The 23,375-nt window shown below is 35.0% G+C and overlaps 1 protein-coding gene across 6 annotated transcripts in view; it reads right to left on the reverse strand.

Annotated features, from left to right (window-relative positions):
* tnr (tenascin R (restrictin, janusin)) overlaps nucleotides 1-23,375 on the reverse strand; it is a 167,287-nt gene that overhangs the window by 87,446 nt on the left and 56,466 nt on the right. For 4 of the 6 annotated variants that reach the window (XM_028021450.1, XM_028021452.1, XM_028021453.1 and 1 more), the window contains one exon: nucleotides 5,866-5,921. The exons of the other annotated variants lie outside the window; for them this stretch is intronic. The gene's annotated coding sequence lies outside the window, so the exon portion shown is untranslated. The remainder of the gene's footprint in view (nucleotides 1-5,865; nucleotides 5,922-23,375) is intronic. 6 annotated transcript variants of the gene reach the window in all.

The following is a 23,375-nucleotide window of genomic DNA, read 5'->3' on the forward strand; positions in this document are numbered from 1 at the left end:
TACTAAAGTCTTTTCTGTTGTGCACATTTGTGCTTCTACTACAACTGCAACACCATTTCAAATGTCAAGAGTATATTATACCATACTTGTTTTGCAGTGGAATTTCTAATTTCGGAAACACACGCTGTGAGCTGAATGAAAAAGATGCTCTCCGTGCTCTTACCCACATCATGCTGGCAACGGCATCAATAAGCAGAAAACAGATCATATTTCAGTATAACCAATACATGCTGCACTAGTGTTAGCAACACTGAAGGGCTCATTTTCACTAAGATGCCCAGGAACTGTGGCATGTGAAGTCCAAAAAGGCTTATGTTTTCAGTGGTTGATCCGGATCGAGGCCAGTCTGTAAATACACCAGAAGGGAACTGCACCAGTTGGTTGAGAAGGGGTCCGAGGTCACCTCAAAAAGTGGGTCTTGGTCCAGTTTTTTGGTCTGCACCAGGTTTCACTTGAATGTATTCACACTCATACTCATAAAGTATGAGTACACTCATAAGGGCAATGATCTTCACACACAAGCAAATCACATCAACAAAAAAAGGTAATGTTTGCTTTTGGTTTCACTTAGATTTTTGATAAAAGAAAAACATATATATATACATCTTAATTTCTTAATCTGTGAAACATTTTATCCTCAAATGTAAAGTACTGAAAAATGCAGTAAGTTCCTTGAAATTAAGTTGTTTTAAAACTGTGTTGTGTTAACATTTTTACTACCCAATAAACATACACTATTAGGATGTTATGCTTTAGGGTGGATCTGACCTATAACTGTCAAAGCAGTTTGCTCTTACACCAGCTGGCCTTTGCACATTACTTTACAGGGAGCCATGAAATGAGTGCGTCGCTTGTAAATATTGTTCATTACCTTTAAGGGATTTGTTGGACGAGTGCCCAGTTACATATGAACATTTTAAGCTTTCATGAGTTCAAGCACAGCTTGAAACACAAAGGAAGCCCTGCTTTGGTCATCTTGAAATCTTCAGAACCCGGAGACTTTATGATCAAGTGAGACTGATCATAGCAAAACAAATATTTATGAAAAATAGACAAATAATTTGTGCAATAGCTGTATCTGTATTTATTTATTGTAATTTATACTTTTACAAATAGGAAATTGAGAAACAGAATATGCGTGAGTAATATATTTAATCTGACTATGAAGTTAAAACACAGTGAAAACTTTCCACACGCACTGCATCTTATATAGCGAGATCGATGTAAATTTTCTTGTACCAGATTTGTGGAGAAAATTTGTTTTTGAATCATTCAAACATGTTTTAAGGAAATATCAGGTACTTAAGAAAAAGGGAGAGACAGTTAAGACATCCTCTATTGATCGCGCTAACTTTAGGTCAAATTGAAAACCCTTAGATGTGGTGAAATGGGAGGTCAGACTGAAGGTGTTATCTTTGCTACATCTCTGTTCCAGGACATCTGATTTTGATGCTATCAGTTCCAAGAATAGCCTGGTCAGGAGATGATACAAAAGGTCCTCTTCGTTAGGAGAGAGCCTGCCACAGTGAAAGACAGCTCTGTCTGTTTTCTACTGCAGAGATGTAACAGAGGAAAAAAAAGCAGAAATATAATAAAATCCAACCGCTGTGGCTGCAGCTATAAATAAAATGAAGGTCCCTTAAAGAATAGTTGTTTCCAATCATTTTTTAGTGCTCTTTCTGCCATAGTAATATTGTCATGCATTGTTTGCATCATGCTTTACAATTATGTGTGCAATGTGTGGATAATCCTTGGCAAGACATAATTCTAAACAAAAACAAAAAAGAAAAACAAAAAAAATCCTTCACCTCAGAGACAAACAGAAATGTTTGGCTGCTTCCAGCAGACCTCAAAACTATTTAGATTTAAGAACAGTAAAGTTTATCTGTCTATACATTGGAGACTTATTTTCCGTAGCATTGCTTTATTATGTTTTTCCATCTGACACAAGTCAAATCGCTGGGACATAAGCAAGATAATCACACAAGCTACAGTATTATTTCCACAACACAATATCTAAAGACTATGCTTAGCTGTGATACATGTTTGCATAATCTTTCCAAATATTTGTTCAAATTTAATTTATAGTACCAATAAAAAGTGCATACATGTAATCAAATACAGCAGACATGACAATGCAGTTGTGTATTTTTGTGCTGCAGTTTTAGATGTCCACCATCCCCTGATCCTGCTGCAATAATCAGCACTGACACAGGCGGGCAGACTATAATCCCCATTGATTAGAAACCTAAGATCAAAGGCTTCCACTGCTGTCGCTCTCACCTCTCCTCTCAGTTCAACGCAGACTTGTCTCTTTCTCTACCTTCCCTCTCTCCATTTATCTTGATCTTTGCTCACTTTTTGGAAATGGGTTTATAAATAACTTAAAAGAAAAAAAAAAAAACTGAACTGTTTAAAGAAAAAACACATTTGACAAGGTGGCCATTTTTTCATGATTTTTTTTGTTTGTTTTGTTTTTAACAAAAAATACAGTATGTGCTTGCAGCATTAACAGAGTAGAATAGAAATATCTTTTCTTGTCATTCAGTGGGTTAAATTCAGGAGTACCAGAAACAAAGTGAGAGACAAATTTAAGCTGTTAGCCTGATGATGTACTTGCAACAAGCTGATCCACCCCAACACTCATATGTTTTGTGCTGTGTCATGGCAGAAAGAGTGTACATGTCGATACCATCTAAAGTACTCTACACCAAATCAATTCAAGAATGGCTGGTAATGATGACAGGCAAGAGCTTGAATACCTCATTCGCTTGTACTTAATCAGTTGTGTGAACATTTTTCACATTCTCCTTTAGTTACAAGTGTAAGTAAGCAGTAAAAATATGACAAGTTCAAAGGTGTACAATGATTGTGGTTTGCAGCTAATGATGACATTTAATAAATACAATTAAATATGCCACAATATATTTAATACACTACACAATAAATAAACAAGTGCCATCTGGTGTTCAAACACCAGATGTGTGAGTGTGAGGTTATTTTTAGACTAGGGTGGGGAATTCTGCACAGCTTTTTAATTTAAAATGGTCCAGGACAAATTCATTTAACACAACCAAGATACTTTTGTAAGTAGTTTTGTAGTTGAAGGAAGCTTTTTGTCTGATGTATGGCCAGCAAGTCAGAGCTTCAGAGCAGTGTAACCTGTAAGGTCTTTTTAATCTATATTACAAAGACCTTAAATCAATGAGGTATATATATATATATATATATATATATATTCTATTTTTTATATTTAAAATAAGTGAAAATATAATTTCTCTGCTTTTAACTACGGCCATTTATTTAAAATTAAATCCAAATCTACTGATAATCAGAATCAGTAAACACCATTCACTTAATTGTGGAAGATTAATGGATTTAAGACGAGGACTTATTCTGTTAGAGGACTGTTTCCTTCTATTTAACAACAAGAGGAGTAAGAAAACAGTTTAACCAGAAGAAAGATTGACACTGATTCAACAGCTATTTTGTTTTCTGTCCTTCCTCTTGACTCACCATTATCTTTAATTACCATCCCTCACTCTGCTACTACTGACAGCCTCTAATTATTCCATTACAACAGTGGAGAAGTTTATCCCCTAAACTGTTAACCTGCTTTACTGTCGTTTATATCTCCAGAAAACAAATCTCTAATCAAATCAGAAGTCAAATTAAGATGTAATTACTGTTTTCTAGGATTATATGTTAAAGACCAAAACACTCAAACTATGCTTGGTTTCTATAAAAAAATATATATATTTTTTACAGACACAGAAATAAATCTAAAACCTCTAGTGAAAACAGCTATATCAGATGAATGTTTCAGTTTAATAGGAACAGTTTACAGAAGCTTCGATGCCACAAAACTGTTAGATCAGCACTACAGAGAGACAAACAAACTTTTAAATAAACCTTAAAGAGATTTCTAAAGTGGACCATTTTTCTATAAAATATACAACATGCCAGTAAAACAAATCATTGCACTCTGGTATAAGCCACTGAGCTATAAATTAAATGACTGCATTAACATTAAACAGAGAGGTGATTAATATTCACATGGCAATACCATTTGTCCTGTCTGACTGTATGATAAACAGTCAGACTCTACACCATAGGCATCTCATGTTAATCCTCTTAATAGAAAAAAATAACATATTTAATCTCATTATCCATAAAAATACTCATAAAAAAAAACATGCTTTGAACTTTCGTGCCTGGGACTTCTGATAATCTCTGATTAGAACTTGAAATCTGTGTGAATTATCTTCCTCATCCAGCATGTAATCATAACAGGTTTTGGGTCTATTTTGTCAGATCCAGGAGCTGAAAATTTAATTAACAGATTAAGATTACCAAGCTGCTTCACCCATGAGTAATTAAGAAAGGTAATGAATCACACTCCCAGTGCAGAAAGAGCAAATGAAACACAGTGATTGATTTCTTACAAGAAGCACCATGTGACAAACTAAAACAGTTCAGAGATTTCTTTAACAAGGGAATTGGCTAACTATGCTATAACAAGTCAGCTGACTCTCCTGAAAATTAGCATAAATCATTAACCCTAAAGCAGCTGCTGTTGGAATTCTGCAGATTCTTTAAGTATGTTGAGTTTTAATTGTCACAAAATAATGTGGGCTGAGGATGTAGGCTTTTTTTATTTGTCAGTTACAAATATAGAAAGCCTTTGTGTATAGCCCTACACGCCCATCTGCCAGCCTTCTTGTTTTGTGCAGCCACACAAACATTTAAAATATACCTACAGTCCAGAATGTATGTAATGAAGCCAGATAAGTAGGTCATAAAAAGACATAACCCCTCATTCTCACTGTATGACATTAAATAGGGTTTTTTTTGGTTCTAGATCAGGCAAAAGTAACAATATATTAAATGTTTGGTAATAAACAATAAGAAATATTTTTAATAGAATTTTTATTGCATTCTTCAAGTTCAGACAGGAGCATAGACAACCCCTTTTGTCTTCTACTAAATCAACAATTGAGTATTCTGTGTTATAGTTAAGGAATTTCTAAAACAGAGAGAGGAAAAAAGGAGAGTGATTGAATTTCTGATCAGAATGGTAACTGGTTTATTATCTGTGATCAGTAACAAATGGAGAGGAAGTAGTGAGAAAGTGACTCTCTCTTTGGCATTTCTCTCCAAGTGTTTTTTTAGGAGTGCATGTAATAATCGAAATAAACTAGTCACAAATGCAAAATCTGATATTTATTCTGTATTGTAGATTCTTATTTTGTCAAACAAAGAGGTTGCTACTGTGTGTGTCTAGACATCCGCTAAGAGAACAGTTGTGCAGAAATGTTTTAGTTGCCTCGCCCTCAGTGACTGTGGAAATGGGTTCTTCTAAAACACTGTTATCAAGTCACATAAGAGAAATAATAAAGTGATTTGCAACTGAAGGGGATGAAAGCAAAATTTAATTAAAAACAAATTCTTCATTAAAGGATTTAGATGGAAAATAAATTTCTCCTGTATGAGGGGAACTGCTGAATTGGTTTGGAGGGTTTTCTGATGTTAAAATTGAGGTGACACGGTCTAGAGATTTTCACACAACAGTGCTTTAAACACTTCACCCCATTAGGAAATTTCTTTTTTACCCCCATTTGATTCAATAGATATATATTTTGTAAGTGTGCATAATAACAGTCCAATACATCCAAATCAGCAATATTATGTGCGTATGGTCTTATACATTTTAAGGACCGGTTTCCTAACACGTATTATATTTTGCGGACCCACTGCTCCTATTGGTTATACAGTAGGTTAGGTTTAGCACTGAAAGAGACAGAGATAGAGACCCTGCCACAGTGTCTATACATGTAGGCGTGCATGTGTGTGTGTGCAAAATACCTTTATTTCCGTGGGAACCTTGTTATCTTGTGACTAAGCTCCTTCTGTGCTTGCACCTTTCCAAGACAAAGGGATATTACATTAGAATGATAGAAATTACATATTTGCACTGCTCTCTGCCTGATTTAAGAGTAAAATGCATAATAGAAATTATGTGAATTTAAATATTGAGGTTAAGGTTACAAGCTCTGTCTCCATTCCCTCATCTTTTAAAGGCAAATACATTGAAAAGGCTCACAAACAGGAAAAAAAGAAGAGTTCACAGAGGCCTACACATCTACACCCTACCCTGCTGATAGAAAAAGAGCACACAGAGGTTCCACTTTCAGCAACGAAAACAGGAAAAGTGCTCATTTGTTTTCTTCATCTCATGTACTGCTGGGGATTTGTGTTGCAACACACCTCTCGAGGTGCTCTCACTGAAAAACAACAACCGAAAAAAAAAAAAGAAATAGTGCCCACGCAAATACAAAAGAAAGCCCCGTCTGTTCACCACTGTTCTGCTCATGTCCAGTGAGATACAGAGACAAGCTTTGCTCTTATGAGCTCTGAGGTTAATTATTTAAAAAGAAAATTCATTTAATTACCAAATTCATTTAATTTCTTCCAAGAAAGAAATCTGATTGAATCAACAAAAGGGTAAGCTCTGTTCTTAGTGCTTCAAACACTGAGAACAGAGTGTTGGATTTCTCTGAGAATAACAAAGAAACAAAGCAAGCAAGTCAAAATCAACAATACAAACTGTAAAATAGGGGGGAATGAAAATTGTGAAAAATAATGTAAGTATCTTGGAGGTAACAAAAAAGCAGAATCAAATATCCAACTCATAAAGCCTGTGGGGACTGCCTAGTTTACAGCGGTTTAGATTTACAGAATTAGAGATTAAAGACATGGATGGTATAAAATCTTACTGATAAACCTCTAAAGGAAATTGAACAAATGACAATGTAATGTTTCTTCAATCTAGTGCAGAGTTGGCTTGCAACTATAATTGAACAACACACGTTTTAATAGTTTAGATCATTTACTTGAAAGCTTCATTAAAACTGAAAAGGTTTTCAAAAGTAATAAGTTGGTATGCAGGGACAGTTGTAAGTATATATTTTTAAAGCTTTTAGACATGTCAGTTGTTGAAGAAAAGCTGAAAGATGCCACATACTAATTAAAATGTGTGCAGTACAGTTACAAAATCTTCAAATTGCGCTGAAATTATTAACAGAAATGTACTTTTAGAAAGCATTGTCTATAAGAAGGTTGCAGAGAGATAGCGTTGGTAGCACTGCTGCCTTGCCAGAAGAAAATCCCGGCCTCCGGTCTTTCTTTCGTGTACTCTGGGACACGAAAGAGTCCTTAAATATGATCCCGCCTCTGGTCCAATAATAGGCACCTCTTCTCTTTTCACAGTTGTTAAAGTTCATTGGTTTGCTAACCTTGACCACACTTTTCTTGTAAAATCCTCAGATTTCCCACAAAAGGTCGTGGTCCTTTTAGAAACTTAATGTTAGCCAGTTATAACCCTTCCAATTGAAAACCAGTTTCAATTTATTTTGGAGCACCCAATTGTGTCCAATTTTCAACTATCTGACACAAACTGCCACCATGAAATGAAAGGAAATTGGTTTGGACATTGGTTCATTGAAATCTTGAACCTGTCATGAACTGAAAGCTGCTAAAACACCAGCATCGTCGTCCACAGAGACCTGCCTGAGAGAGGACAGACTAAGAAAGAAGCTAAATTGTTTAGGCAGTGGGTGACACTGACAAGTCAAATGCCTCCTGGTGAAATGTTTAGATCAGGAAAAAAATTGAGCTGTGAAGCCACAATGGTAGAGACATGCTTGGAACAGAGAAGGCAATGCTTCAAACGTTTTAAAAAAGTAACAGTTATCAAGCATGCTGGTGGTTTTATTGTCAGTAGTGCACTGTATAAATTATAAACGATGTACAATAAACACAAACTTAATTATTAAAATAATTATTGCAGTGGCATGTTTTCATTCCAATCAAGAAAAGGCTCAAATAATTTTTAAAGCGCCAAATTCAAGCCTATTATGAGTGTAAGTAAATTTCAGACCACAACTGCACTCAGTCATACACACAGCCACTTTTACTGTATTTGCAGTCCTACTGTGAGAATACACAGTTACATGTGGACCGCTTCTTCCTCTGAGTGCTTTGTAGCTGTGGAAGCAACACAGAGGGAGACTTTTGAATGTGAATCTTATTATTCTCCTGCTGTTTATTTGCAGGACCAGGAGCAGCTGAAGAACGCCATTATTGCAAAAGACAGGTGCATGAATAAAAAATATAAGCAACAGAAAGAAATGCACATATTTTTTTTCTGTGTCTTTAGTACAACAAAGCAATAGCACCAATCCAAAGGCAGAAAGGTGGACTGAATGTGTTCTTGACTGAGGTGCAGATATCATGAAGCAAAACATGAAATAAAAACTATGGTCAGAATTTGAAAAATAAACAATTTGAGAGTTATTTCTCACAAAGAAATGAGATAAATTCAATATAAATCTGAAACTCAGTGTAAATGGCCCCCTGGCAAAACTGTCATGTTTACATAACCATTGGGTCATGGAGAGTTCGGTGGACAAGCAGTTATATGGATAAATATAAAATTAAAACATAGATTTTATCTGAACATGTTACTTTACATTATCTATTTATAAAACTATAATAAAATATTTTTGAAAAATGAACTAATATTTAAAATATCTAAGATTTTGATGGTTCTAAATTTGTATTATTTTCAAAATATACTGATATTTAAACATGTTAGTGATTCCTTACTGAGAAGAAGAAACTGGAAACATTAAGGTGGCAACATTCATTAATGGTCAAGAATTCACAGCAAATGCAACTGGATGCATCAGAGTACACCATAGGGTAATTTTGCAGCATATTGAATTTAATATTAAAGAGTTGGATGTAATGTAAATGTTATTTTTGCACTTCTGTACAGGATCAAACGCAAAAGACCTGAAGTCCTCAGATGTTGTTCATGGTCAGTGAAAACACAGAGAACAAAGAACTTCTTAATGCATTTTACTGTCTCTAGCCTTAAATCTCAAAGTACCAAAGCCACCCGAGCCACTACATAAATCATATTGGCTTATTGAATTTAAAATATATGAAATATCACGGATGATAGATAGTTGGTATTTAGGCAAGATGGCACATGGCCATTCTTGTCTGTGTGTGTGTGTCGGTGTGTGTGTGTGTGTGTGTGTGTGTGTGTGAACTACAGAAAAAGCAAAAAAAGTGAGAAAGAGATTGAAAGACAGTCACTCTATCACTAGCTCAAACACACAGACACAAACATGTTACTGTACTCTACAGCATGTTTGGACTTTATAGGAATCCGCCTCTAATCGTGATTTTTTTTTTTTTTTAACAGTAGACGATCCTATTCCTTGTTGATGCAGCAGATGGATTACCTCCCACCAGTCATTTATCAACTGCCATACCAAAACCTGCCTTTGCCCTCTTTGAGCCAGTGAAAAATTGGTTCCAAGCCCTCTTTTTCCACCAGAAAATAAAAATCATTTAGTGTGTCGTCAAATGGGTCTCAATGCGTCGTCCACTGGAGCAATTGAGCAGAAAAAGGTTTTATTTCATTGTCTGTTCCAAGGCACAAAGTGAGGAGGTGCAGATGGCAAAAGGCAGGAAGAAAACAGAAACTTGCTGTGATTATTAGTGTAAAGTGAACATAATAGAAAAACGTCCTTAGTTTCCTTTAATCCCATCAACTGGAGTCATAGATGTTTCAAACACAATTTATCACACAGCAAAATGGTTACAAGAGTTCAAAAAATGTCTTCAGATTAAATACCAAGCCCTGAAGACACTCTTAAAGTTAATGATTCAAAGAATTTCCTAAACTTAAAAAATTCTATATAAAACAATTCAATGTTCCTCCTGTGCATACAAGGTTTCTCACCGGGTACTTTGACTTCCTCCCACAGTTCAAAAACATGTCTGCAAGGTTTATTGGTCTCTCTAAATTGTCCTTAGGATCTGTCTTTCAAACCTGACTTCTGGTTTGAGTTTGACTTTATTGAACATAGTGTAATAAGAGAATAAAAGTTATACAAACAAAATAAATGTAAAACAAAGGCAAACAAAAAAATTAAAAACTATAGTAAAGTAATATTTACACATTTATAGAAGTGGGTAGATGGGTGTAAAAAACTTATTTTTACACCCATCCCTCTTACATCTCTAGCATCATCCAATAAGTTATCATTCATGTTAACTTGGTTTTAACAGTCTTAGTATTTTCTATATCCATATCTATAACTAGTAAAGTGCATTCATAGTCGAATGCCCATTTAAGCAAGCATAATTTTTAGCATGTTTGAAAGACAGCATACATAATGCTCATCAGGTCTGAGTAAGTTAACAAAATCCAGGGAGGGAGCCTCCTTTCTGAAAGACTGCCCTAGGGCCGCTGTGGCTACAATCCAATAGCTTGCCATCATCAGTGTGTGAATATGTGAATGAATGGGAATGGCTGATTTCATTATAAAGCGTCTTTGAGGGTCCTGAAAAGTGTTGTATATGTCTAAAGTCATTTAATTCATCCTCCAATTGATAAGCTTCTCACATCTACCTCTGTAGTTCACGGAGACAGCTAAGTCTTTCTCTGAAGGATGCACTGAGGTGAGGGCTGAAGGTCTGGCAGTGGAAAATCCAGGTGGATGATTGGGATTGCGAAAGGAGCGTGAGAGAGACAAATGCAGCAGTTCTCAATCCACTTCCTATTGACTCTCATTACAGAGAGAACATTATCAGCATTGCAGACCTTAGGGAATATAAGCCTGGGCTTCTCCCCGAACTTCAAGAGGAACCATTCTCTGATTCTCTATAGTAATCCGCTTGAAAATCCTGTTAACTGTGGACATTAAAGCAAAAACATGAGGGGATGTACTATAATAATTAGATAGTGTATCAACTCCAAATGTTCTGATTGAAAATGAAGGAGATAATTAGAAGCTCTGAAGTGATAAACTTTAAGGGAAGCAAGATTAGAAGGGAGTACTAATCCCTTAAAATTTAATGAAAGACATAAACCTGGCTATACACTTTATAAAGAGCATGTATAAACATTGTGATAATAATTCTAGATAAATAGATGTGTGCATGTATGCCTCTATCTAAAAAGTACTCACCTGAGGCAGAAATTATGCTTCAACACAGAAATAGAAATATCAGATCACATTGACTTGTGTACTTTGAAAGCAAGATTAATGATCTTTGACCTGTGCTCCACTTGTTATAGTGAAAGATTTTTCCGCCCTCCGTTAACTATTAAGAAAAAAATTAAACTCACAATGAAGATCAACTTAAAAATTCAAAAGGAATCTTCACATATAACTTTGCTAGAATTAAAATCCTTACATATGTTTGGGAAAATATAAAATAACCACTGTGGGATGTATTATATACTATATATGTAGTAGTGGTTGAATTTGAAGTGACAATGTAAAAATTGCATGCTAAAAAACCTGAACATTATTTTCAGGTTTCCAGGTACACTGCTTGCCAAAACAAGATTGAAGAAAAAAATAACAGCAGCGGGCTTTTCACAGAATGTTGTATCCAACCAAATTCATGGAAAGTTGAGTTAGAAAAGGTGCAAAACCACAGAAATAACCGTCATTATAAGAGAGACATGAGACAAAGCCTGATCAAGAGTTTGGTGGAGATTCAAAAGTGTGGCTGGGGTAAAAACTTTGAGAGTCACTGCAAAAAATCCACAATCAGAGATGATTTGGAGACTTCCTCGTCTTCTAGTCAATTCTAAAATCAGTATACAATAGTCACCTACCATGAAATGTTAAAGCACATAAAGAATTATTCAGAGGAAGATGTGAGAGAGCAGAACGAACAAAGTGTGCTTCCTTCATACCTCAGCAGCCCCACAAGCTGACTGACTCCATGCCACAGTCATGTAGTAAGTCATGCAAAATGAGTCCTGGTCACCAAATACTGAATGTATTTACTGTGTAACAAAGGGTACACTTTACTTTTCAGTGGGCCACAATAGAACAAATCTGCATTAAAAGTCTTGATTTTGTTGTTTTTATATAACAATAGAGTTTTTGAAGATTTTTTTTTATATATATATTGTCACTACCTGAAAGCCAAATAATTTAATTTGCCACAGATAAATGACTGATATCACTATGTGTTTAATGAATATCTATATCTGAGTTTCAATTTTCAATGAAATTACTGAAATAAATTAGCTAGTCTTCTGTATTAAGATGGATAAGAGACAAAATCCTAGTTCTTCTGTTTTTTGTAGATTTTTAAACAAGCTTTAAAACAACAACACGACATAAATGTTAACAAAGGCTGGGTTGCCTTTTCAACAGCATTGTTATTCACCGTTCAGGAACAGAAAATAGTACAGAAACAATTAATGAAGCATACAGTTCATATGTTAATATCATCACAAGAAATGTGTTGACACAAAGATAAGTTCTCATGTACTTTAAAAAACATGTTGACTTTAGCTTTGGTTCATTCATTTGATTGAAGCTGTCAACTAAAAAGTATATCTTGTAGTCACGTTTTAAGTACAAACAGTTAATGTTGAAATTCCTTTTCCTAAGCACACCTTTTTTTTCGGTGAAATTAGTTCAGTAACACATATTAATACTTATTGAAATGTCAGTCATACACAGCATTAGAGAAAGAAAGAGGTTTGCTTATTTGTCCCACCTGTGTATAAAATAAATCTTTTCTTTTGAGCAATACACTTCCCGATAATCTCAAAAGATGGCCCTGCTTGCCAATGAGCAAAGCTGCATTTGCAGAGTGAGAGGGAGCTTTGATAAAAGTTTTTCTATTACCTTGGTTATTCAAGCAAATCCAGTGTATGAACTGTGCATGTTTCATTGATTTCTGGGAGCCTTTTCAGACGTTTAAAAATCATCTCCCTGAAAACAGTTTCCTATATTGTTGCCTGAAAACCAGTGAGGTTTTCCATAGGAAGGAGGATTTATTCAAAATAGAAGAATGAGGCAAATATCTGTGCTTCCTACTGCTGAATTTAATACACAACAAAAAAAAAAAGCTGAAGTGGTATTACAGCTGGTGTTTCATATATTAAAGATGTAGTGATGCAGTTATGTTGTGGGGTTGTGATTAAATTAAAGAATCTTGGTCGGACTGTGTAAAGGAAGTCAAAATCAATACAAAACTCATTAGTCTACTCACACAGTAATCATGTGTACCAGGAGATCTGCAAGACTGGGCAGACAAAGCAAAAGATAAAAGATTTTTTATGTAACAGTGGATGGAAATAAGAATGAAAGAAACACAAACAATAGATTTGCACAGGTGCACAATATCACAGAGACTGTATTTCTAAAGACACAAGAATGTTAAAATTGTAAAAATTAGCTTTTGGATTCAAATAAATTTGAAAACGTGATGAATCAACTCGTGATCTCACACACAATCCATCCATCTCTTTTCCATATTCTCTTTCTTTTTTCTCTACAGTGAAAGCTGATTCTTATTTCTCAGACGTACATAGAAAGAAATTATCTTCCTATGTACTATGTAATGCACATTTTGCATTACATAGAAATAAGAAGTATGAATCAGAGAAATATAGAAATAAATTACTTATGTTAACAGGCTGTACTTTGAGTTAAGTGGAAATTACAATTAGGCTTAGATGAAAAGAGATATTAAGAAGCACAATTTCAGGAATTTCAGAGGAAAAATACCCCTTCAGCCTCTAAAATAGGAAATATTTTTAGCAAGCTTTGGCTAAGCTCAGAATATCTCAGGAGGATGGCTGTGGTACATGGACTGTCTGTGTGATTAATTACTGACCAGTTGAAGAACATTTAATAGCCCTACCACAAGATCATAAGCAGTAAGGAGATTTAAACAGTCTGCACTGTACATCTCTTTGTTTATAACTGTGCACAGGAGGCCAGGGATTTCTGAACCAAATCTTTTAGGTTGATCAGTGGCTATTTATTTCCCATTATGGAGTTATGCCAACATCTAGAAGGAAACCTGGTACTCTAAAGCGCTGTCCAAGGCCAGGTATTTGGACTGCATGTATTTTCAGTAGGAGATCTAGGATATACACATTCATACACAGGTCAGTGTAAAATGTTGCATCAGGTTACTAAAATAGAGCTGGGCTGGCTCTGAATCAGCTGAAGGAATGAAATTTGGGACATTGTTTTAAAGTATGCCGTTCTGCAAAAAAACTTGAGTTTAATTTAGTCCTCTAGGTTCTGTTGATGTAAAATGGTTCTGGAGGTTGTTAGAGAAAGGACTTCATAGTACTGTTAAATACTTTAAAAAAGTAGGTCTTTTAAATACATATGTTTGAGAAAATATACAAATATGCAAATATTCATGTCTTTTAGGATTGTTAGCCTGCTAATAATCCTATGTTGTGCTGCAGTCTATTTAAAATCTGAAAGTAATCTCTAGTGTTTGTCATTTTTAATTTATTCATTTAGGAAATTCTGTTAAGGTGACTGAAGTCCTTAGTTTCATAAATTAGATGTAGAACCTGTCCTGTCATCATTTTTGCACCCGGGTGCATTCCAGAGTTTTACTAAATGAGGGACACTGTCAATCATACAGCCAAATCTACAAAAGACGGACATAACTGAACAAAATACAAAACTGTTGGGTTCCTGTCAGAGAGTCAGGAAACATATTCCCTTCAAATATTATTTTCAAGACACTTAAGGTTTTCATGAGTGTTAACATCAAATCACATGATCTATATTTCTAGTTTAGCCATTAAAATATGAGTAAATATCCTTTAAATGTAAAATATATTACCATCATGAGACACTTTTGGTAGCAACCAGCCTGGAGAAAATTAAATTATTTGACAGAGTAATATAAAGCAACAAAATCAATAACAGATTCTTTTATCAGTTATTTTATCATTCCTTTCTACATTTTCACAAGTCGTGATCCTGGTCCAATGATGTCTGTTCTTCAGAGAACAAAGATCAAGGTTGCTGTATTGATTGTTTGGTTTTTTTTGTCATGAAAAAAATCTGCTGCTTTTGGTGCTATCTTTCTAACTGAATTAGCTCCAGCAAACATTTGTGAGTTCACACACGCCCTCAGTGACAGATAGCTATGACCACATAACGTGATACTTGATAATTTGTTATCGTGGCTCTATTGATTTGTGTGCAACATGATGAAACAAGTCTTATTCAGAAGCATTTCCACAGCCTTCAACCTCACACTTCTCTGCTCATTTAAAACAAAATGAGACGCTTTGTATGTTTGTCTAAGATGCTGAATAGACCGAAATGTGTGTTTGTTGTCTGGAGCAACACGGAGAAATGAGAGAGAAACATGACAATGGATTCACTACATCAGCCATACTGTCGAAAAAAGAAACGAAAAAAATAAAACATCCTGCTGATAAACAAAGCAGTAGGAAATTCTACAAAAGTCATTCTCACCAGGGGCTGATTCCAAGTCGAGTTGGTATGCTGCCAGCTCAACTTGGAAAAATGGCTTTCTGCTGCCTGAATCACTACAGTAACCTAGACTAATTAAGTAAGCAGCCTCAGAGAGGTTTGGATGTCTAAATGTTTCCCTTGACCACTACAGTACTGTCTACAAGCTATGGTTTGAATAATGACAAACATTTGCAAGCTGTAAACACAATTTGCATACATTTAGTTGCACTTTTCAGACAGGAACATTTTGTAAATTTTTCTTACCTTAAAAAACTTAAGCCATATGATATAACTGGAAAATGCGTTCTGCCTTTGAGCTATTAAATTCTATTCTATTTGTATGCAATGCATTTTATATTAAGAGAACAAGACCTGACTTACTTTAGATCATCATCTTCATTCATATGTAACAATAAAGGCAGCCTTGGTAATTGTATTTCAACTCAAAGGAAATATTTCTACTACCTAAGCTATTGTGCTTTTAATGAATAATGAGATCTTCTCACCAAACTGGGATTTCAGTCAAATTAAACTTTCAACTGGCTTTTGCAAATGATTGTAAAACTTTTGAAGTTTTCTGTCTTATTAACAAAGAAGCTTTTCATCATAATTATTGTTGGCCATTTTATTGTAATGAAAGTAAGAGTCAAACACTCCACTCAACTGTGTCTCACCCACAGAGGAAAAAAATAAGCTCTGCAGTTTGACAGTAAATAAAGCAAATTAGAGCTTCCTTTGAATTAGAATTGTGAAGGGTTTTAACTAGATAATGAGAGCCTCTTAACACTTAAGCAGTAAAGCAAGTAATTGCTTTTTCATGGACTCATATTTTGAATTTCCATCATGTGGTGAGACTAACAAAATCCAATCTCACGGATAGCAATTAAACTCTTCAGTGAACTTCTGACATGGTTCAGTTCCAGCGTAATCGCATAACTTACTGTGATCCATACTTAATTTCCCTTCAGGATGTCAGGACTGTCTTCAGTGTGTAGAATAGCCTCTGTTCTGTTAAAGGCATGTCCTGCTGTCATGTTCAGTGTCGGAAGTTATGAAGACGACTCATTTGCAGTGACGTGCGAGTACACCAAGAAGATATATTTGCAATTTGGTTGCCTTTTTCCCCTCTCAGGAAATTTATATCAGAAAGTACAATACTGACACACTAAAGTGAAATAATTCCATATTTGTTTTCTTAAAAGTGTGTTATTTGCAATATTATTTTCAGGAGTATAAAATTCTGTTGATTCACAGATTTAACAAACATAATAAATATTGTTGCATTCCCAGCACTTTTTCTGTAACTATTCTCTTAATGACATTTTGTCTCAACAAATTAATCTTCTGTTTCAGATTAATTTCAACATTTCCAGCAACTAAATTTGCATAGAATTGAAATCAAGGGCTTCAAGTAAGTTTGAATTCTCTATGCCACTGAAACTCTTTGCTTCTTCAATGAATCTCCACATACTCTCTGTAAAGGAAACATGCATGTTAATGTTGCGATATGCATTTTGAGAAGCCTTAAAAGATTAAAATTCAAAGATTAAAATCCAAAATTATAATTAGTCTTTGCATAATTTTCAGCTGATTGCAGTGCTTAAAAATTTTGCGCATTCTGTTATATATATATATACTGTATATATACAGTATATATATGTAACAAGCTGGAATTGATCATTGGCATATAATTTATTGCATTGGGTAAAATATAGCAATTATCCTCTCATCATGATAATATTTATTATTGCAAATCTCCAGAATATGGCTCCATGACTGGGGTTGTTTCCTGTTTCTGTTTTAGTTACCCAGAACAGGCATCTCAATGTTAAGGCATCTCAATGTTGGATGCCTTAAGGAGGGGTGTCAAACTCCAGTCCTCAAGGGCCGGTGCCCTGCAGTTTTTAGATGTGCCACAGGTACAAAACACTGGAATGAACTGACTTAATTACCTCCTTCTTGTGTAGGTAAGTTCTCCAGAGTCCTGCTAACAACCTAATTATTTTATTCAGGTGTGGTGCAGCAGAGGCGCATCTAAAAGTTGCAGGGCAATGGCCCTCCAGGACTGGAATTTGACACCTTGCCTTAAAGCATCGATTGATGATGCATTAATGTTTGAAAATATGACTGAATGCATTTATTATGAGCTGTGCACAGTTGCATAGCTAAACCTAACTGTTCCTGTGAGGACCAACTTTTGATAATACATAAAAAAAAATTTCAAGCTATGTCTTCATGCAGTTAGATTTAAAGCCAAAAATAAAGTATTGAATTATTACTATAATCCAAAGTGCTTTACAGAACTCCCAGAAAAAAATAATAAAATAGTATATTATATGTATAGAAAACATTGCGTAAAAGGAAAGTGTGTTAAAATACAGATTAGAAAGGCAAAACATAAATAGATGGTTCAAACAATAAACAAAAATTATTTCAATCCTCATTTACAGTAGCGATAGCCAACAGTTTTTGCCCATCTCATGTTTTTGGGGCATTTGTTCAAGAGCTGAGGAGCATAGAAAATAAATGCTGCCTCACCAAGTTTAGGTGTTGGGAACACTGAGTAAGCAGGTCTCTGAAAGCCTGAGAAAACCTTAAAAGCGAGAGCTTTTGTGCTTTACCACAAATAGCAAACTTTAACAATCTACTCTTTGAAAAACAGAGAGCTAGTTCAGTGGAAGAGAACAAAGAACTGGTGTGTGTTATGATCCATTTTCATAATGTTAGTTAGGACTTCAGCATTTTGGTTGAACTGCAGCTGCCTGTTTGATTTTTGAAAAAGTCCACTAAATACACCTTTGGCGTAATCTAACCTATTAAAAATAAAGCATGAACCAGTTTTTCTTCTTGATGTCTGTAATTACTTACCTAGATTTCATTTTTTTCACACATACACAAACCCACATGTTATTCCACCAAATATGGAGTTCTGAACTATTCCCGAGTCAAAACATTAGTATTGCTGTTTCTAAATGAATATGAACTTGTTTTCTTTACGTTATTTGAGGTCTTTAAGCACTGCAGCTTTTTCGATATTTTGACTATTTCTCATTTTGTGCAAATAAATACAAAATTTTTGCTTGGAAGTTTGGAGACATGCTGTGATTAGTTCATAGAATAAAATAAATGTAATGTAAAATCAGAGAAACTGACCATTTTTAGTAGTCCCTTAACTTTCCGAAACTTGGCCAAGGTGGCTTCAACTATACCTCAAATGAAAGACTGCAATCTTCAGAAACCAGTATAAAAGATTTCATGATTTCTTGACATTGCAGAATTTATAGGACACTCACTGAGTAAAAAAAATATATATATTGTTTTATACTTGTATGCCATTTATGTCAATGCAATATGCTTATATAAAGTTCATTCAGAGCTTCAGCTTGTGACATACTGTGATATATCTCGGTGTTAATAGGTGTGACAAAGTATTTTTAATCCATACCCAGAGGTAGAGAGGGCCATGTTCATCTAATCTTTCTGCCTTTCAGAGATAAAGGGCTTGCATTCAGCCTTATAACACCAGAACTGAGTCAAGCACAGGAGGGATCCAAGCAATGCTTTTGATTTCCTGCAGTCTCCATTTTTAATACAAGTCTGAGTCACTGTGTGATGGCTACCATATGCTTCCTTGTCCAACAGCAAGAGCAGATTTCATTACTGAACTGGTTGCTTCTAACAAGCTGCTGCTCCTCTCACACTGCTCCTTGTTTTGCGTATGTGTAGTTGCCTTTGCGTGTCCATGCGGATTTAAATTTCTCATACTGTGTGTGTGACCCTGAGTGACTTGTTCCCAATAAAAAATGAAATCCATTGCAGGGGATTTTTTTCCCCCTCGCAGCGAACCATTTTCTTTTATTACTTCACCTGCACTTCCTTGAGCCACGGGGTGTGCTCCCATGCTGCAACTCAGTGAGAAGTATCGGCAGCATCTATCTTGTGGACAGAAGTGCTGAGTGGCTTTTATTTCTCAGCAGACCACATAAAAACCATAGCAATTAAAAGCTATTGGGCCATTCGACTTTGTCTTCTGAGGAGGAAAAAACAGTGGAGTAGCATGAGAAGGAAGAAGAGAAGCACATGATGCTGAAAGAAAAAAAATGGAACCTGAACTGATGAGACTTAACAGCAAAAGACCTCTGTGTTAGGCATTTTAGATGAAGACTGAGGAATTACAAAGTGTGAAAAAGACTGAGTTTAAAGATGATATGTTCAAAGAGCTCTAACATAGAGGCAATTTAAAGTACATAGATCAGGGGCCACTAAAGTCTCAAGTTTTAACTTCTCCTTATCTGATTTTGGCAGAATACTTTTGAGTAGGTCTTTTGTGCAAATCATTGATCCATCTATTCGTATGGGAGTGATCATCATTGCAATTTTATGTGATCTTTATTTCAGCGCATCTCTCTTGAAATTCTGCATTCCATTGAGAGGAACTTGCTTAAAAGATGAAAGACTCAAGTACAGAAATATGTGTCCATTGTTGTAACTGGCCATGGTCTTTCTACAGGATTTGACAACTGCAAATCAGAGGTGTTAATATGAAGGAAGTTCTCATTAATTAAAATTGATGTTGTTGCTCATTCTCCAGCTACATTTTATAAATGCAACTGGAGAAATTCCCTTTAACAGGAAACAATAAAAAAGTTTCAGCTCAGTATCTGGATTTTTGAGGTCAGAGGATGCGATCTCTAGATATCGATCTCTTAGCAAAATTACCGGTTGTTTTCTGTTCAATTCATGAAACCAGATGAAAATCGACACTTAATAATGACTTGCCTGCAAAAATTTCCTGTCCAGATGCTCCTCATTAAATATGTCTTGGAATAATTTAAAAAGGAAAATAAATTTCAAAACCCATACATTAAGTTATTATTCCATTATACATAAAATGTAAAAAAAAAAAAAAAAAAAAGATTATACTTACTTTTTTCCCCAATCAGAATTGCCCTGTTTAACATATAGAATTAAAATGATAACCAGGTGAAACAAAAATACAAAAAAAAAAAAATTGTAAGGGGGCAAATATTTTATTACACCATATAATGAGTAAGAAAGGTCAGGAAGAACCAGGGGATAACAAGAATGTTATCTATTATTATGTGCCTCACTGGAAAGCAGCCTGGCCAAAAGAGGAAAAAGAAGTTGATAGCTAAGAATAATAAACCTCCTCACAATGTATGAAGGGTTTCACCTTCCAGCCTGTCATTATAGTCAAAATCTCACAGTAAAAATGGAAAATATCGAGAGGGAGATTGGGAATAAGTGGACTATTATTCAAGGTGGTGGTCTTCCAAATTAAAGCTGAACTGACAAATGATCAGAAGTAAGATGTTATAAATGAAGCCGACATTGTGTAACCAAAGAAAAGTCAGATGAAAATTAACAGTGGGCTACGAAAGAAAACTGTCACAGGGATTGCTGATTCAGTAGGATAAAACAAGACATCAAGAGATGTTTCTCTACTGTTTGAATTATAACAATTCAGTATCAGTATTTCAAAATGCGGATATTTTGAAAATAATAAATCAATAAATGGATAAATAAATAAACTTTCTCAGCAAAGTACATTTAGACAAATAAGAGTTTAACAGAAAATGAATGCAAGAAAGCTTACAGTTAGATCAGGATTTTATTCACACTTCATTTAGATGTAAGCCAAAACAAAGTTCAGCTTTTCAACAGTTTTTTGTAGTCATGGCATTATTCCTAAAATTATTATTATTATTATTATTAATATTCAGTCCAGGAGGTGCTCCTGTTGCTGCTCCAGAGAAAACTGGTTTCTCCTTCTAAGCATTTGGTTTGGAGCTGCAGGAACACAGCCCAGCAAAATAAACTTACACATAAACTTATAAGTGTCTGTAATTAGAAGAATATCAAATATCCCGAAAAATCCTTGACTGTTTTGTGTGTCTACATTGTGTGCTTCTTAGTGCTCTAACAAAATTTACATCCATTTCCCTTTATGGTGACGTGTTCGATTTTTTTTTTGTCCTTCAATAAACTTTCCTCACATACCTTAGTCTTTGTCACCTTTGCCTCTCCAGATTTTCTGTCTCTTGTGGTCTTTCAAAGTCTACTTGTCTTTGTGTCACTTTCTCTCTGCTGACAAGACAGATTCAGTGTATTCAAATGGAAGTTAAGGGCAGCATATTGCATTATTCAAACCCCTCAACGACAGGTGGAGCAAGGAACAAAGACAGGCAAATACCGATTAAAGCAGGTCATTTCCTGTGCCAAGCAGTCCAACGAACATCACGGAAAAAAACCTGCAGCATCTCTGAAAGGCGTTAAATAAAACGCGTGCAGCAAAGTTTGGCCCTTACAGGATAGAAGCAGTTTAGATACAATTAGATTAGTATGTTAAATGAAGAAGACTGACATGACAGTTTTCCATGCACACAACATGGCACCATATTGCACGAAAAGCAAAAGAGGTCAGTTAGGAGTCAGTTACTGAGCCTACAGTGAACCTTAGCAGAAATTACTCATTCCACACTTTCTCATGAAAAATCTAACAAATGTAACCAATATCCTGTACGGTTCAAAGCATAACACACACCAACTGTCACACAGCCCTCAGGTGCGAAGACTGAGATTCACATTTGGTACAGGTGTAGGAAATGTAACTATGTTCCATGTCTAAATTTGACTTACCGGTACGTTTGGGTTTTTTTAAGACTATTGAGTTTTTCTAAGTTTGCAGCCCTGGAGGTTTAAAATCTGTTAGGTAGCTACATAACTCCATATCCTAAAAGGGAATAGCCGTACAAATTATCATTAATAAACAAAGATCACAAAGACCAATTCCAGATATGCTTTAAATTATCTTTACTAAAGATACAAGTACATAATCTACACTGGGTTTCTCAAACGGCTAATTTATTCTCATACTTACTTTGCACACTTTTTCCACCAAATATATATATATATCTTTGTGCATTATGCATAAGCTTAATTTATTATTAATACCTTTGTTGACTCATGAAATCACATAGTCATTTTGTTTTTGGAAATATTGAAAAAAAGCAGCTTATTAATTATGGCACTCTTTCTGACCTTTTGATGTAGTGATCTGTTTAGACCATAGGGAGGAAATTCATGTGATTTCATCCAATGGGAACAAACAGCTTGCCAATAGCCTTTGGCTATCTTGTTGTGCGAGTAAGCACACTGTTTCCCATGGCCAGATCAATGCCTCTCGATTAAGGCTGCCTGGGTTCCCCCCTACAAAAGCACAAGCAATTTTCCTCTTTTCTGCTTTTCCAATTCATATTCAATAAAACAATACACATAAATACAAATTTGAATGGAGTTAAAGTCATGCCGCTACACGAAAAGATAAATTGTGTTCACAAACAGACAGAAAGCATCCGCCTTATGGTATTTAGCACAAACGTCAGATAGTGCAGAGTCCCACTTAAAAATCGATGGGCATTTGCAACAATCAATACCTGGGTTCCTATGAGAAGCAATTAGAAAGGCAAACCATGTAGTGCGTTCTGCCTCATCTTCTCTATTGTGGGGTCAAAACACCACTTAACACTGCTAGAAAATCTGTTTGAGGAAAAACATCAAACAACATAAGTTATTGTTGTTGAATATAAAAACCAAAGTAGTCAAAAGACAGCTTATGTCTAGAATGAGCTCTGGCTTTCAAGAATTTTTTTTTTTCTAAACAACTCAGAGAAATTTGTATAGCTTCTCCTAATCAGTTCATATAAATTTTTCACTCTGTTTGCATTTTTATGTCAACAGCAAGAACAAATTAAGATAAATGTTGGCTTTTACCCTCTTACATATTGGTCCCAGTTACTGTTACACTGTTAATTACAAAATTAATCATTAAGTCATATGATCTTGACAGTTTTCAGAGTTTTTTCCTTGTTCACAAAAGTCTACAATAAAATTGGGCTTTCAAGTAGCTGTCTGCTCTTTTTGATGATTTCGTGTATATTTTGATAAGATTTTTTTTTATGTTGTGGAAAAAGTACTTACATTTTTCAATAAATACCCCTC

Source organism: Xiphophorus couchianus, chromosome 6 (assembly GCF_001444195.1).
Source record: "Xiphophorus couchianus chromosome 6, X_couchianus-1.0, whole genome shotgun sequence".
Taxonomy (NCBI): domain Eukaryota; kingdom Metazoa; phylum Chordata; class Actinopteri; order Cyprinodontiformes; family Poeciliidae; genus Xiphophorus; species Xiphophorus couchianus.